Raw genomic sequence first — 10,861 nt, 5'->3', positions numbered from 1 at the left:
CTCCCTTCCAGGCGAGATGAGGCCTATTTCCGATGAGGCGTCTGGAGATTAATGACACCTAACCTCTGGAACTTCGAAAGGGTCTTTCACACCCTTGCTGCAACTCAAGAAGTTCACCGCCATACCCGTCTCCACTTGAGAGGAAGCACGATGGTCCCGCCCACATCCAGAGGAGCCCCGTTTCCCCCTCGTATCTCGAGATGAGGGATCCTTTCCCTGCTTTCAACGGGAAAGAATTCCCGGCGTTCCCGTCGCATCTCAAGAGGAGGCACTCTCAACAGGAAAGGCGAGAGGAACTCCATGGTCGTACCACCATTCCAAGAGTCCCCCAGATGTCTCAGTCCATTCCAGAGGAACCTCTGTGCCCTGCACTGGCTCATCTTTCACGCCGAGGATCGACTCACACCACGGTGGCACGTGGGACAGCCCTGTGGGAAAGCCTCGAGGGAAAGCCTCGAGGGAAAACCACAGATCCTTTGATCCACGCGACGGGAAGCGTGACATTGCTGCTACAGCCTGGAAGGAAAGCGCACATGCATGCCCCCACTCGAGACGAGGCCTGACTCCCCTGGGGAGACTCCACAAGTACACAAAGATCCATGTCAGCCCCTGAGAGGAATCCTCGATTCTGACCCTAACTCCGCACAAGGTTTTTGGCCCCGGTATCGACGGGAGAGGAATCCCGAGAGGCCCCCTAGCACCTCGCATGGGGACTGGCCTCTCCTGAGTCCACCAGGGCGGGTCCCTGAGGTCCGCGTCGTAACTCGAGAACTCCTGCCGCAACTCGAGAAAATCCAGGAAGTTCTCCCTTCCAGGCGAGATGAGGCCTATTTCCGATGAGGCGTCTGGAGACTAATGACACCTAACCTCTGGAACTTCGAAAGGGTCTTTCACACCCTTGCTGCAACTCAAGAAGTTCACCGCCATACCCGTCTCCACTCGAGAGGAAGCACGATGGTCCCGCCCACATCCAGAGGAGCCCCGTTTCCCCCTCGTAGCTCGAGATGAGGGATCCTTTCCCTGCTTTCAACGGGAACGAATTCCCGGCGTTCACGTCGCATCTCAAGAGGAGGCACTCTCAACAGGAAAGGCGAGAGGAACTCCATGGTCGTACCAACATTCCAAGAGTCCCCCAGATGTCTCAGTCCATTCCAGAGGAACCTCTTTGCCCTGCACGGGCTCATCTTTCTCGCCGAGGATCGACTCACATCACGGTGGCACGTGGAACAGCCCTGTGGGAAAGCCTCGAGGGAAAGCCTCGAGGGAAAACCACAGATCCTTTGATCCACGCGACGGGAAGCGTAAAATTGCTGCTACAGCCTGGAAGGAAAGCGCACATGCATGCCCCCACTCGAGACGAGGCCTGACTCCCCTGGGGAGACTCCACAAGTACACAAAGATCCATGTCAGCCCCTGAGAGGAATCCTCGGTTCTGGCCCTGACTCCGCACAAGGTTTTTGGCCCCGGTATCGACGGGAGAGGAATCCCGAGAGGCCCCCTAGCACCTCGCATGGGGACTGGCCTCTCCTGAGGCCACCAGGGCGGGTCCCTGAGGTCCGCGTCGTAACTCGAGAACACCTGCCGCAACTCGAGAAAATCCAGGAAGTTCTCCCTTCCAGGCGAGATGAGGCCTATTTCCGATGAGGCGTCTGGAGACTAATGACACCTAACCTCTGGAACTTCGAAAGGGTCTTTCACACCCTTGCTGCAACTCAAGAAGTTCACCGCCATACCCGTCTCCACTCGAGAGGAAGCACGATGGTCCCGCCCACATCCAGAGGAACCCCGTTTCCCCCTCGTAGCTCGAGATGAGGGATCCTTTCCCTGCTTTCAACGGGAACGAATTCCCGGCGTTCCCGTCGCATCTCAAGAGGAGGCACTCTCAACAGGAAAGGCGAGAGGAACTCCATGGTCGTACCACCATTCCAAGAGTCCCCCAGATGTCTCAGTCCATTCCAGAGGAACCTCTTTGCCCTGCACTGGCTCATCTTTCACGCCGAGGATCGACTCACATCACGGTTGCACGTGGAACAGCCCTGTGGGAAAGCCTCGAGGGAAAGCCTCGAGGGAAAACCACAGATCCTTTGATCCACGCAACGGGAAGCGTGACATTGCTGCTAGAGCCTGGAAGGAATGCCCACGTGCATGCCCCCACTAGAGACGAGGCCTGACTCCCCTGGGGAGACTCCACAAGTACCCAAAGATCCATGTCAGCCCCTGAGAGGAATCCTCGGATCCGGCCCTGACTCCACACAAGGTTTTTGGCCCCGGTATCGACGGGAGAGGAATCCAGAGAGGCCCCCTAGCAACTCGCATGGGGACTGGCCTCTCCTGAGGCCACCTGGGCGGGTCCCTGAGATACCCGTCGTAACTCGAAAACACCTGCCGCAACTCGAGAAAATCCAGGAAGTTCTCCCTTGCAGGCGAGATGAGGCCTATTTCCGATGAGGCCTCTGGAGACTAATGACACCTAACCTCTGGAACTTCGAAAGGGTCTTTCACACCCTTGCTGCAACTCATGAAGTTCACCGCCATACCCGTCTCCACTCGAGAGGAAGCACGAAGGTCCCGCCCACATCCAGAGGAGCCCCGTTTCCCCCTCGTAGCTCGAGATGAGGGATCCTTTCCCTGCTTTCAACGGGAACGAATTCCCGGTGTTCCCGTCGCATCTCAAGAGGAGGCACTCTCAACAGGAAAGGCGAGAGGAACTGCATGGTCGTACCACCATTCCAAGAGTCCCCCAGATGTCTCAGTCCATTCCAGAGGAACCTCTTTGCCCTGCACTGGCTCATCTTTCACGCCGATGATCGACTCCCACCACCGTGGCATGTGGGACAGCCCTGTGGGAAAGCCTCGAGGGAAAGCTTCGAGGGAAAACCACAGATCCTTTGATCCACGCGACGGGAAGCGTGACATTGCTGCTACAGCCTGGAAGGAAAGCGCACGTGCATGCCCCCCCTCGAGACGAGGCTTGACTACCCTGGGGAGACTCCAGACAGACCCAGAGATCCATGTCAACCCCTGAGAGGAATCCTCGGTTTCGGCCCTGACTCCACAGAAGGATTTTATCCCCGGTATCGACGGGAGAGGAATCCGGAGAGGACCCCTAGCAACTCTCCAGGGGACTAGCCTTTCCTGAGGCCACCAGGGCGGGTCCCTGAGGTCCCCGTCGTAACTCGAGAACACCTGCCGCAACTCGAGAAAATCCAGGAAGTTCTCCCTTCCAGGCGAGATGAGGCCTATTTCCGATGAGGCCTCTGGAGACTAATGACACCTAACCTCTGGAACTTCGAAAGGGTCTTTCACACCCTTGCTGCAACTAAGGAAGTTCACCGCCATACCCGTCTCCACTCGAGAGGAAGCACGATGGTCCCGCCCACATCCAGAGGAGCTCCGTTTCCACCTTGTAGCTCGAGAGGAGGGATCCTTTCCCTGCTTTCAACAGGAAAGAATTCCCAGCGTTCCCGTCGCATCTCAAGCGGAGGCACTCTCAACAGGAAAGGTGAGAGGAACTCCATGGTCGTACCACCATTCCAAGAGTCCCCCAGATGTCTCAGTCCATTACAGAGGAACCTCTTTGCCCTGCACTGGCTCATCTTTCACGCCGAGGATCGACTCACACCACGGTGGCACGTGGGACAGCCCTGTGGGAAAGCCTCGAGGGCAAGGCTCGAGGAAAAGCACAGATCCTTTGATCCACGCCACGGGAAGCGTGACATTGCTGCTAAAGCCTGGAAGGAAAGTGCACGTGCATGCCCCCTCACGAAACGAGGCCTGTCTCCCCTGTCGAGACTCCAGAAGTATCCAAAGATCCATATCAGCCCCTGAGAGGAATCCTCGGTTCCGGCCCTGACTCCACACAAGGTTTTTGGCCCCGGTATCGACGGGAGAGGAATCCCGAGAGGCCCCCTAGCAACTCGCATGGGGACTGGCCTCTCCTGAGGCCACCAGGGCCGGTCCCTGAGGTCCCCGTCGTAACTCGAGAACACCTGCCGCACCTCGAGAAAATCCAGGAAGTTCTCCCTTCCAGGCGAAATGAGGCCTATTTCCGATGAGGCGTCTGGAGACTAATGACACCTAACCTCTGGAACTTCGAAAGGGTCTTTCACACCCTTGCTGCGACTCAAGAAGTTCACCACCATACCCGTCTCCACTCGAGAGGAAGCACGATGGTCCCGACCACATCCAAAGGAGCCCCGTTTCCCTCTCGTAGCTCGAGATGAGGGATCCTTTCCCTGCTTTCAACGGGAAAGAATTCCCTGCGTTCCCGTCGCATCTCAAGAGGAGGCACTCTCAACAGGAAAGGCGAGAGGAACTCCATGGTCGTACCACCATTCCAAGAGTCCCCCAGATGTCTCAGTCCATTCCAGAGGAACCTCTTTGCCCTGCACTGGCTCATCTTTCACGCGGAGGATCGACTCACACCACGGTGGCACGTGGGACAGCCCTGTGGGAAAGCCTCGAGAGAAAGCCTCGAGGGAAAGCCTCGAGGGAAAACCACAGATCCTTTGATCCACGCGACGGGAAGCGTGACATTGCTGCTACAGCCTGGAAGGAAAGCGCACGTGCATGCCCCCACTCGAGACGAGGCCTGACTCCCCTGGGGAGACTCCAGAAGTACCCAAAGATCCATGTCAGCCCCTGAGAGGAATCCTCGGTTCCGGCCCTGACTCCACACAAGGTTTTTGGCCCCGGTATCGACGGGAGAGGAATCCCGAGAGGCCCCTAGCAACTCGCATGGGGACTGGCCTCTCCAGAGGCCACCAGGGCGTGTCCCTGAGGTCCCCGTCGTAACTCGAGAACTACTGCCGCAACTCGAGAAAATCCAGGAAGTTCTCCCTTCCAGGCGAGATGAGGCCTATTTCCGATGAAGCCTCTGGAGACTAATGACACCAAACCTCTGGAACTTCGAAAGGGTCTTTCACACCCTTGCTGCAACTCAAGAAGTTCACCGCCATACCCGTCTCCACTCGAGAGGAAGCACGATGGTCCCGCCCACATCCAGAGGAGCCCCGTTTCCCCCTCCTAGCTCGAGATGAGGGATCCTTTCCCTGGTTTCAAAGGGAAAGAATTCCCGGCGTTCCCGTCTCATCTCAAGAGGAGGCACTCTCAACAGGAAAGGCGAGAGGAACTCCATGGTCGTACCACCATTCCAAGAGTCCCCCAGATGTCTCAGTCCATTCCAGAGGAAACTCTTTGCCCTGCACTGGCTCATCTTTCACGCCGAGGATCGACTCACAACACGGTGGCACGTGGGACAGCCCTGTGGGAAAGCCTCGAGGGAAAGCCTCGAGGGAAAACCACAGATCCTTTGATCCACGCGACGGGAAGCGTGACATTGCTGCTACAGCCTGGAAGGAAAGCGCACGTGCATGCCCCCACTCGAGACGACGCCTGACTCCCCTGGGGAGACTCCAGAAGTACCCAAAGATCCATGTCAGCCCCTGAGAGGAATCCTTGGTTCCGGCCCTGACTCCACACAAGCTTTTTGGCCCCGGTATCGACGGGAGAGGAATCCCGAGAGGCCCCCTAGCAACTCGCATGGGGACTGGCCTCTCCTGAGGCCACCAGGGCCGGTCCCTGAGGTCCCCGTCGGAACTCGAGAACACCTGCCGCAACTCGAGAAAATCCAGGAAGTTCTCCCTTCCAGGCGAGATGAGGCCTATTTCCGATGAGGCGTCTGGAGACTAATGACACCTTACCTCTGGAACTTCGAAAGGGTCTTTCACAGCCTTGCTGCAACTCAAGAAGTTCACCACCAGAACCGTCTCCACTAGAGAGGAAGCACGATGGTCCCGCCCACATCCAGAGGAGCCCCGTTTCCCCCTCGTAGCTCGAGATGAGGGATCCTTTCCCTGCTTTCAACGGGAAAGTATTCCCGGCGTTCCCGTCGCATCTCAAGTGGAGGCACTCTCAACAGGAAAGGCGAGAGGAACTCCATGGTCGTACCACAATTCCAAGAGTCCCCCAGATGTCTCAGTCCATTCCAGAGGAACCTCTTTGCCTTGCACTGGCTCATCTTTCACGCCGAGGATCGACTCACACCACGGTGGCACGTGGGACAGCACTGTGGGAAAGCATCGAGGGAAAGCCTCGAGGGAAAACCACAGATCCTTTGATCCACGCGACGGGAAGCGTGACATTGCTGCTACAGCCTGGAAGGAAAGCGCACGTGCATGCCCCCACTCGAGACGAGGCCTGACTCCACTGGGGAGACTCCAGAAGTACCTAAAGATCCATGTCAGCCCCTGAGAGGAATCCTCGGTTCCGGCCCTGACTCCACACAAGGTTTTTGGCCCCGGGATCGACGGGAGAGGAATCCCGAGAGGCCCCCTAGCAACTCGCATGGGGACTGGCCTCTCCGGAGGCCACCAGGGCGGGTCCCTGAGGTCCCCGTCGTAACTCGAGAACACCTGCCGCAACTCGAGAAAATCCAGGAAGTTCTCCCTTCCAGGCGAGATGAGGCCTATTTCCGATGAGGCGTCTGGAGACTAATGACACGGAACCTCTGGAACTTCGAAAGGGTCTTTCACACCCTTGCTGCAACTCAAGAAGTTCACCGCCATACCCGTCTCCACTCGAGAGGAAGCACGATGGTCCCGCGCACATCCAGAGGAGCCCCGTTTCCCCCTCGTAGCTCGAGATGAGGGATCCTTTCCCTGGTTTCAACGGGAAAGAATTTCCGGCGTTCCCGTCGCATCTCAAGCGGAGGCACTCTCAACAGGAAAGGCGAGAGGAACTCCATGGTCGTACCACCATTCCCAGAGTCCCCCAGATGTCTCAGTCCATTCCAGAGGAACCTCTTTGCCCTGCACTGGCTCATCTTTCACGCCGAGGATCGACTCACAACACGGTGGCACGTGGGACAGCCCTGTGGGAAAGCCTCGAGGGAAAGCCTCGAGGGAAAACCAGAGATCCTTTGATCCACGCGCCGGGAAGCGTGACATTGCTGCTACAGCCTGGAAGGAAAGCGCACGTGCATGCCCCCACTCGAGACGAGGCCTGACTCCCCTGGGGAGACTCCAGAAGTACCCAAAGATCCATGTCAGCCCCTGAGAGGAATTCTCGGTTCCGGCCCTGACTCCACACAAGCTTTTTGGCCCCGGTATCGACGGGAGAGGAATCCCGAGAGGCCCCCTAGCAACTCTCATGAGGACTGGCCTCTCCTGAGGCCACCATGGCGGGTCCCTGAGGTCCCCGTCGTAACTCGAGAACACCTGCCGCAACTCGAGAAAATCCAGGAAGTTCTCCCTTCCAGGCGAGATGAGGCCTATTTCCGATGAGGCGTCTGGAGACTAATGACACCTAACCTCTGGAACTTCGAAAGGGTCTTTCACACCCTTGCTGCAACTCAAGAAGTTCACCGCCATACCCGTCTCCACTCGAGAGGAAGCACGATGGTCCCGCCCACATCCAGAGGAGCCCCGTTTCCCCCTCGGAGCTCGAGATGAGGGATCCTTTCCCTGCTTTCAACGGGAAAGAATTCCCGGCGTTCCTGTCGCATCTCAAGAGTAGGCACTCTCAACAGGAAAGGCGAGAGGAACTCCATGGTCTTACCACCATTCCAAGAGTCCCCCAGATATCTCAGTCCATTCCAGAGGAAACTCTTTGCCCTGCACTGGCTCATCTTTCACGCCGAGGATCGACTCACACCACGGTGGCACGTGGGACAGCCCTGTGGGAAAGCCTCGAGGGAAAGCCTCGAGGGAAAACCACAGATCCTTTGATCCACGTGACGGGAAGCGTGACATTGCTGCTACAGCCTGGAAGTAAAGCGCACGTGCATGCCCCCACTCGAGACGAGGCCTGACTCCCCTGGGGAGACTCCAGAAGTACCCAAAGATCCATGTCAGCCCCTGAGAGGAATCCTCGCTTCCGGCCCTGACTCCACTCAAGGTTTTTGGCCCCGGTATCGACGGGAGAGGAATCCCGAGAGGCCCCCTAGCAACTCGCATGGGGACTGGCCTCTCCTGAGGCCACCAGGGCGGGTGCCTGAGTTCCCCGTCGTAACTTAAGAACACCTGCCGCAACTCGAGAAAATCCAGGAAGTTCTCCCTTCCAGGCGAGATGAGGCCTATTTCCGATGAGGCGTCTGGAGACTAATGACACCTAACCTCTGGAACTTTGAAAGGGTCTTTCACACCCTTGCTGCAACTCAAGAAGTTCTCCGCCATACCCGTCTCCACTCGAGAGGAAGCACGATGGTCCCGCCCACATCCAGAGGAGCCCCGTTTCCCCCTCGGTGCTCGAGATGAGGGATCCTTTCCCTGCTTTCAACGGGAAAGAATTCCCGGCGTTCCCGTCGCATCTCAAGAGGAGGCACTCTCAACAGGAAAGGCGAGAGGATCTCCTTGGTCGTACCACCATTCCAAGAGTCCCCCAGATGTCTCAGTCCATTCCAGAGGAACCTCTTTGCCCTGCACTGGCTCATCTTTCACGCCGAGGATCGACTCACACCACGGTGGCACGTGGGACAGCCCTGTGGGAAAGCCTCGAGGGAAAGCCTCGAGGGAAAACCACAGATCCTTTGATCCACGCGACGGGAAGAGTGACATTGCTGCTACAGCCTGGAAGGAAAGCGCACGTGCATGCCCCCACTTGAGACGAGGCCTGACTCCACTGGGTAGACTCCAGAAGTACCCAAAGATCCATGTCAGCCCCTGAGAGGAATCCTCGGTTCCGGCCCTGACTCCACACAAGGTTTTTGGCCCCGGTATCGACGGGAGAGGAATCCCGAGAGGCCCCGTAGCAACTCGCATGGGGACTGGCCTCTCCTGAGGCCACCAGGGCGGGTCCCTGAGGTCCCCGTCGTAACTCGAGAACACCTGCCGCAACTCGAGAAAATCCAGGAAGTTCTCCCTTCCAGGCGAGATGAGGCCTATTTCCGATGAGGCCTCTGGAGACTAATGACACCAAACCTCTGGAACTTCGAAAGGGTCTTTCACACCCTTGCTGCAACTCAAGAAGTTCACCGCCATACCCGTCTCCACTCGAGAGGAAGCACGATGGTCCCGCCCACATCCAGAGGAGCCCCGTTTCCCCCTCGGAGCTCGAGATGAGGGATCCTTTCCCTGCTTTCAACGGGAAAGAATTCCCGGCGTTCCCGTCGCATCTCAAGAGGAGGCACTCTCAACAGGAAAGGCGAGAGGAACTCCATGGTCGTACCACCATTCCAAGAGTCCCCCAGATGTCTCAGTCCATTCCAGAGGAACCTCTTTGCCCTGCACTGGCTCATCTTTCACGCCGAGGATCGACTCACAACACGGTGGCACGTGGGACAGCCCTGTGGGAAAGCCTCGAGGGAAAGCCTCGAGGGAAAACCACAGATCCTTTGATCCACGCGACGGGAAGCGTGACATTGCTGCTACAACCTGGAAGGAAAGCGCACGTGCATGCCCCCACTCGAGACGAGGCCTGACTCCCCTGGGGAGACTCCAGAAGTACCCAAAGATCCATGTCAGCCCCTGAGAGGAATCCTCGGTTCCGGCCCTGACTCCACACAAGCTTTTTGGCCCCGGTATCGACGGGAGAGGAATCCCGAGAGGCCCCCTAGCAACTCGCATGGGGACTGGCCTCTCCTGAGGCCACCAGGGCCGGTCCCTGAGGTCCCCATCGTAACTCGAGAACACCTGCCGCAACTCGAGAAAATCCAGGAAGTTCTCCCTTCCAGGCGAGATGAGGCCTATTTCCGATGAGGCGTCTTGAGTCTAATGACACCTTACCTCTGGAACTTCGAAAGGGTCTTTCACACCCTTGCTGCAACTCAAGAAGTTCACCACCATACCCGTCTCCACTCGAGAGGAAGCACGATGGTCCCGACCACATCCAAAGGAGCCCCGTTTCCCCCTCGTAGCTCGAGATGAGGGATCCATTCCCTGCTTTCAACGGGAAAGAATTCCCTGCGTTCCCGTCGCATCTCAAGAGGAGGCACTCTCAACAGGAAAGGCGAGAGGAACTCCATGGTCGTACCACCATTCCAAGAGTCCCCCAGATGTCTCAGTCCATTCCAGAGGAACCTCTTTGCCCTGCACTGGCTCATCTTTCACGCCGAGGATCGACTCACACCACGGTGGCACGTGGGACAGCCCTGTGGGAAAGCCTCGAGGGAAAGCCTCGAGGGAAAACCACAGATCCTTTGATCCACGCGACGGGAAGCGTGACATTGCTGCTACAGCCTGGAAGGAAAGCGCACGTGCATGCCCCCACTCGAGACGAGGCCTGACTCCACTGGGGAGACTCCAGAAGTACCCAAAGATCCATGTCAGCCCCTGAGAGGAATCCTCGGTTCCGGCCCTGACTCCACACAAGGTTTTTGGCCCCGGTATCGACGGGAGAGGAATCCCGAGAGGCCCCCTAGCAACTCGCATGGGGACTGGCCTCTCCGGAGGCCACCAGGGCGGGTCCCTGAGGTCCCCGTCGGACCTCTAGAACACCTGCCGCAACTCGAGAAAATCCAGGAAGTTCTCCCTTCCAGGCGAGATGAGGCCTATTTCCGATGAGGCCTCTGGAGACTAATGACACCAAACCTCTGGAACTTCGAAAGGGTCTTTCACACCCTTGCTGCAACTCAAGAAGTTCACTGCCATACCCGTCTCCACTCGAGAGGAAGCACGATGGTCCCGCCCACATCCAGAGGAGCCCCGTTTCCCCCTCGTAGCTAGAGATGAGGGATCCTTTCCCTGGTTTCAACGGGAAAGTATTCCCGGCGTTCCCGTCGCATCTCAAGAGGAGGCACTCTCAACAGGAAAGGCGAGAGGAACTCCATGGTCGTACCACCATTCCAAGAGTCCCCCAGATGTCTCAGTCCATTCCAGAGGAACCTCTTTGCCCTGCACTGGCTCATCTTTCACGCCGAGGATCG

Source organism: Capricornis sumatraensis, unplaced genomic scaffold, assembly GCF_032405125.1.
Source record: "Capricornis sumatraensis isolate serow.1 unplaced genomic scaffold, serow.2 scaffold1, whole genome shotgun sequence".
Lineage (NCBI taxonomy): Eukaryota > Metazoa > Chordata > Mammalia > Artiodactyla > Bovidae > Capricornis > Capricornis sumatraensis.
This window is presented reverse-complemented; position numbering follows the sequence as displayed.